We start from the raw sequence: 7,040 nt of genomic DNA on the forward strand, positions 1-7,040 counted from the left end.
ACTTATGGGTAGTTTCATACATATTTTAGTGGTAACAGTTTCCTAGTAATGTGGTTTTGGTATGTGTGTGTGGTGTGTGGTGTGTGTGTATGTGTGTGTGTGTGTGTGCATGTGGGGTGTGTGTGTGTGTGTGTGTGGTGTGAGTGTGTGTGGGTGTGTGTGTATGTGTGTGTAGGGTGTGTCTGTGGAGGGAGGGATGTCTCGGTAGAACATGTTTTACTTCCATTTGGAACATAGAAGAAGTGAGATGTTGCTTTTATCTTCTGCGCCAACGAATGCCATCTGCGACTTTTTACATTTGAGCAGTATGGGTAGTTGGATACGTCGAAGGTACTTTTCTATTTCTTTTTTGTTTTTCTTTTTATCCTTTGAAGGCACTTTTCTGAATCAGCTAAATTACTGGTATAAATTGCAGGAATTGAAGCGCAAGCGAAGAAAGAGGAAGAGTAGGAAGGAGAAAAGGAGGAGTAGGAGTTACCATCTTTCAGATGATTATTCTGATGATTATGTTGATATGCGGCATAAGAGGAGTAGTAGGAAGCCATACTCAGTCTCTGATTCTGATGTCAGTGCTTCAGATGATTCGCGAGTGGGTAGGGGCAAGAAGCGGTCCGAGAAGAAGAGCAGGAAATATCGCCATGAAGAGGACTAGCATCTACAGTGGGTGACATGTCTTGTGCTTTTAAGGTTCCTATATACTACTGCTAAGTGTGCCGTATTCAGTCTTTAATCTGGTGGTTGATGAGCTTCTTGATGAAAATCACTTTAACTTAGTGGATAATGCATTAGTTTGGTGCATTTGCTGTTTTTCAGTTTGTTGTAATGTATCATTTTAATTGCTTTGTTCTTCTGGTTGTATGAATTCTGACATTTACTGAGTATACGATGTGTGATTCCGACTTGTGATCTGTCCTGTTAGTTGAAATATTGCAATAATACTTTAGAATTTTATTGAGTTTAAAGTTGTTTTACTTGTTGGCTGCTATTCGATGGTTTGAGGAAAATCTGCCTGTAGGCATAAAGAGCTTAACTATTGCTGCTCTTTTGAAGCCAGTGCTATTATTGGAGCAAAGAAGGTTGCAGCATTTCCTAATGTGTTTTATATATGTAATTGTATTAGGGCGCGATTTTATGATTAATATTATCTAGTTTCTAGATCAACATCTATGAAAAACATGATCTGGTGTAGCAGGTTTCTGTTGAAATCAGGATGTTAACGAATATATTTTTATATGTTCTAATCAGCTACTACATTTCTTTTTCAATTTTATCGACCAACTTGAAAAGTTTTGCTGAATGATGGCCCCTCCTTGTTCCGACTTTTTAATTCCCTCGTCTATGCTTCTTTTTGTGTGTGTGTGTGTGTGGTGTTTGGGTGTGTGTCTGTGCATGTGGTGTGTGTGTCTGTCGGTGTGTGCGTGCATTTGGGGTGTGTGTGTGCGTGTGTGTGTGGGGTGTGTGAGTGTGTGTGTGTGTGTTTGGGGTGTGTCTGCAGAGGGAAGGGTTTCTAGGTAGAACATGTTTTGTGTTCATTTGGAACATAGAAAAAGTAAGGTGTTGCTTTTAGATTTTGCACCAACGAATGCCATCTGCGTCTTTTTGCATTTGAGCAGTATGAGTAGTTGGATACGTTGAAGGTACTTTTCTATTTCTTTTTTGTTTTTCTTTTTATCCTTTGAAGGCACTTTTCTGAATCAGCTAAATTACTGGTATAAATTGCAGGAATTGAAGCGCAAGCGAAGAAAGAGGAAGAGTAGGAAGGAGAAGAGGAGGAGTAGGAGTTACCATCTTTCAAATGGTTATTCTGATGATTATGTTGATCTGCGGCATAAGAGGAGTAGTAGGAAGCCATACTCAGTCTCTGATTCCGATGTCAATGCTTCAGATGATCAGCGAGTGGGTAGGGGCAAGAAGCGGTCCGAGAAGAAGAGCAGGAAATATCGCCATGAAGAGGACTAGCATCTACAGTGGGTGACATATCTTGTGCTTTTAAGGTTCCTCTATACTACTGCTAAGTGTGCCGTATTCAATCTTTAATCTGGTGGTTGATGAGCTTGTTGATGAAAATCACTTTAACTTAGTGGATAATGCATTAGTTTGGTGCATTTGCTGTTTTTCAGTTTGTTGTAGTGTATCATTTTAATTGCTTTGTTCTTCTTGTTGTAAGAATTCTGACATTTACTAATTATGCGATGTGTGATTCCGACATGTGATCGGTCCTGTTAGTTGAAATATTGCAATAATGCTTTAGAATTTTATTGAGTTTAAAGTTGTTTTACTTGTTGGTTGCTATTCGATGGTTTGAGGAAAATCAACCTGTAGGCATCAAGAGCTTAACTATTGCTGCTCTTTTGAACCCCAGTGCTGTTATTGGAGCAAAGAAGGTTGCAGCATTTCCTAGTGTATTTTATATTTGTAATTGTATTAGGGCACGATTTTGTGATTAATATTATCTAGTTTTGTAGATGAACATCTATGAAAATCATGATCTGGTGTAGCAGGTTTCTGTTGAGATCATGATGTGAACGAATATAGTTTTATATGTTCTAATCAGCTACTACATTTCTTTTTCAATTTTATCGACCAACTTGAAGTTTTGTTGAATGATGGCCCCTCCTTGTTCCGACTTTTTAATTCCCTCGTCTATACGTCTTTTTTATTGTGTGTGTGTGCGAGGTGTTTCTGTGCGTGTGTGTGTGTCTATGCATGTTTTGTGCGTGTGTGTGTCGGTGTGTGCGTGTGTGTGTGTGTGTATGCATATGGGGGGTGTTTGTGTGTGTGTGTGTGGGTAGGGTGTGTCTGTGGAGGGAGGGGTATTTGGGTAGAACATGTTTTACTTCCATTTGGAACATAGAAGAAGTGAGGTGTTGCTTTTATCTTCTGCGCCAACGAATGCCATCTGCGTCTTTTTACATTTGAGCAGTATGGGTAGTTGGATACGTTGAAGGTACTTTTCTATTTCTTTTTTGTTTTTTTTTTTTATCCTTTGAAGGCACTTTTCTGAATCAGCTAAATTACTGGTATAAATTGCAGAAATTGAAGCGCAAGCGAAGAAAGAGGAAGAGTATGAAGGAGAAGAGGAGGAGTAGGAGTTACCATCTTTCATAACTGATGATTATGTTGATCTGCGGCATAAGAGGAGTAGTAGGAAGCCATACTCAGTTTCTGATTCCAATATCAGTGATTCAGATGATTTGCGAGTGGGTAGGGGCAAGAAGCGGTCCGAGAAGAAGAGCAGGAAGTATCGCCATGAAGAGGACTAGCATCTACAGTGGGTGACATGTCTTGTGCTTTTAAGGTTCCTCTATACTACTGCTAAGTGTGTCATATTCAACCTTTAATCTGGTGGTTGATGAGCTTGTTGATGAAAATCACTTTAACTTAGTGGATAATGCATTAGTTTGGTGCATTTGCTGTCTTTCAGTTTGTTGTAATGTATCACTTTAATAGCTTTGTTCTTCTGGTTGTAAGAATTCTGACATTTATTGAGTATACGATGTGTGATTCCGACTTGTGATCGGTCCTGTTAGTTGAAATATTGCAATAATACTTTAGAATTTTATTGAGTTTAAAGTTGTTTTACTTGTTGGTTGCTATTCGATGGTTTGAGGAAAATCTGCCTGTAGGCATCAAGAGCTTAACTATTGCTGCTCTTTTCAACCCAATGCTATAATTGGAGCAAAGAAGGTTGCAGCATTTCCTAGTGTGTTATATATATGTAATTGTATTAGGGCACGATTTTGTGATTAATATTATCTAGTTTCTGGATCAACATCTATGAAAATCATGATCTGGTGTAGCAGGTTTCTGTTGAGATCATGATGTAAATGAATATATTTTTATATATTCAAATCAGCTTCTATATTTCTTTTTCAATTTTATCGACCAACTTGAAAGGTTTTGCTGAATGATGGCCCCTCCTTGTTCCGACTTTTTAATTCCCTTGTCTATGCGTCTTTTTTTGTGTGTGTGTGTGTGGTGTTTGTGTGTGTGTGTGTGTGTGTCTGTGCGTGTGGTGTGTGTGTATCGGTGTGTGCGTGTGTGTGTGTGTCTGTGTGTGCGTGCATTTGGGGTGTGTGTGTGTGTGTGTGTGTGTGTGTGTAGGGTGTGTCTGTGGAGGGAGGGGTGTCTCGTTAGAACATGTTTTACTTCCGTTTGGAACATAGAAGAAGTGGGTGTTGCTTTTATCTTTTGTGCCAACGAATGCCATCTTCGTCTTTTTACATTTGAGCAGTATGGGTAGTTGGATACGTCGAAGGTACTTTTCTATTTTTTTTTTTTTGTTTTTCTTTTTATCCTTTGAAGGCACTTTTCCGAATCAGCTAAATTAATGGTATAAATTGTAGGAATTGAAGCGCAAGCAAAGAAAGAGGAAGAGTAGGAAGGAGAAGAGGAGGAGTAGGAGTTACCATCTTTGAGATGATTATTCTGATGATTATGTTGATCTGCGGCATAAGAGGAGTAGTAGGAAGCCATACTCAGTATCTGATTCCGATGTCAGTGCTTCAGATGATTCGCGAGTGGGTAGGGGCAAGGAGCTGTCCAAGAAGAAGAGCAGGAAATATCGCCATGAAAAGGACTAGCATCTACAGTGGGTGACATGTCTTGTGCTTTTATGGTTCTTCTATACTACTGCTAAATGTGCCGTATTCAATCTTTAATCTGGTGGTTGATGAGCTTTTTGATGAAAATCACTTTAACTTAGTGGATAATGCATTAGTTTGGTGCATTTGCTGTTTTTCAGTTTGTTGTAATGTATCATTTTAATTGCTTTGTTCTTCTGGTTGTAAGAATTCTGATGTTTACTGAGTATGCGATGTGTGATTCCGACATGTGATCGGTCCTGTTAGTTGAAATATTGCAATAATGCTTTAGAATTTTATTGAGTTTAAAGTTGTTTTACTTGTTGGTTGCTATTCGATGGTTTGAGGAAAATCTTCCTGTAGGCATCAAGAGCTTAACTATTGCTGCTCTTTTGAACCCCAGTGCTGTTATTGGAGCAAAGAAGGTTGCAGCATTTCCTAGTGTATTTTATATTTGTAATTGTATTAGGGCACGATTTTGTGATTAATATTATCTAGTTTTGTAGATCAACATCTATGAAAATCATGATCTGGTGTAGCAGGTTTCTGTTGAGATCATGATGTGAACGAATATAGTTTTATATGTTCTAATCAACTACTACATTTCTTTTTCAATTTTATCGACCAACTCGAAAAGTTTTGTTGAATGATGGCCCCTCCTTTTTCCGACTTTTTAATTCACTCGTCTATGCATCTTTTTTGTGTGTGTGTGTGTGTGGTGTTTGGGTGTGTGTGTGTGTGTGTCTGTGAGTGTGGTGTGTGTGTGTGTGTGTCAATGTGTGCACACGCGTGTGTGTTTGTGTGTGTGTCGGTGTATGCGTGTGTGTGTGTGTGTGTGCATATGGGGGGTGTATGTGTGTGTGTGTGTGGGTGTGTGTGTGTGTGTAGGGTGTGTCTCTGGAGGGAGGGGTGTCTGGGTAGAACATGTTTTACTTCCATTTAGAACATAGAAGAAATGAGGTGTTGCTTTTATCTTTTGCGCCAACGAATGCCATCTGCGTCTTTTTTCATTTGAGCAGTATGAGTAGTTGGATACGTTGAAGGTACTTTTCTATTTCTTTTTGGTTTTTCTTTTTATTCTTTGAAGGCACTTTTCTGAATTAGCTAAATTACTGGTATAAATTACAGGAACTGAAGCGCAAGCGAAGAAAGAGGAAGAGTAGGAAGGAGAAGAGGAGGAGTAGGAGTTACCATCTCTCATATGATTATTCTGATGATTATGTTGATCTATGGCATAAGAGGAGTAGTAGCTTCAGTCTCTGATTCCGATGTCAGTGCTTCAGATGATTCGCGAGTGGGTAGGGGCAAGAAGCGGTCCAAGAAGAAGGGCAGGAAATATCGCCATGAAGAGGACTAGCATCTACAGTGGGTGACATGTCTTGTGCTTTTAAGGTTTCTCTATACTATTGCTAAGTGTGCCATATTCAATCTTTAATCTGGTGGTTGATGAGCTTCTTGATGAAAATCACTTTAACTTAGTGGATAATGCATTACTTTGGTGCATTTGTTGTTTTTCAGTTTTTTGTAATGTATCATTTTAATTACTTTGTTTTTCTGGTTGTAAGAATTCTTAGATTTACTAAGTATGCGATGTGTGGTTTCGACATGTGATCGGTCCTGATAGTTGAAATATTGCAATAATGCTTTAGAATTTTATTGAGTTTAAAGTTGTTTTACTTGTTGGCTACTATTCGATGGTTTGAGGGAAATCTGCCTGTGGGCATCAAGAGCTTAACTATTGCTGCTTTTTTGAACCCAATGCTATTATTGGAGCAAAGAAGGTTGCAACATTTTCTAGTGTGTTTTATATATGTAATTGTATTAGGGCATGATTTTGTGATTAATATTATCTAGTTTCTAGATCAACATCTATGAAAATCATGATCTGGTGTAGCAGGTTTTTGTTGAGATCATGATGTGAACGAATATATTTTTATATGTTCTAATCAGCTATTCCATTTCTTTTTCAATTTTATCGAACCAACTTGAAAAGTTTTGCTGAATGATGGCCCCTCCTTGTTCTGGCTTTTTAATTCCCTCGTCTATGCATCTTTTTTTTTGTGTGTGTGTGTGTGTGGTGTTTGGGTGTGTGTGTGTGTCTGTGCATGTGGTGTTTGTGTGTGTGTCGGTGTGTGCGTGTGTGTGTGTGTGTTTGTGTGTGTGCATGTGGGGTGTGTGTGTTTGGGTGTGTGTGTGTGTGGAGGAGGTGTGTCTCGGTAGAACATGTTTTACTTCCATTTGGAACATAGAAGAAGTGAGGTGTTGCTTTTATCTTCTGCACCAACGAATGGCATCTGCGTCTTTTTACATTTGAGCAGTATGGATAGTTGGATTACCTTGAAGGTACTTTTCTATTTTTTTATTGTTTTTTTCTTTTTATCCTTTGAAAGCACTTTTCTGAATCAGCTAAATTACAGGTATAAATTGCAGGAATTGAAGCGCAAGCGAATAAAGAGG

The sequence above is a fragment of the Sesamum indicum genome, linkage group LG9 (assembly GCF_026168435.1).
Source record: "Sesamum indicum cultivar Baizhima isolate 11 linkage group LG9, ASM2616843v1, whole genome shotgun sequence".
In the NCBI taxonomy this organism is placed as follows: Eukaryota; Viridiplantae; Streptophyta; class Magnoliopsida; order Lamiales; family Pedaliaceae; genus Sesamum; species Sesamum indicum.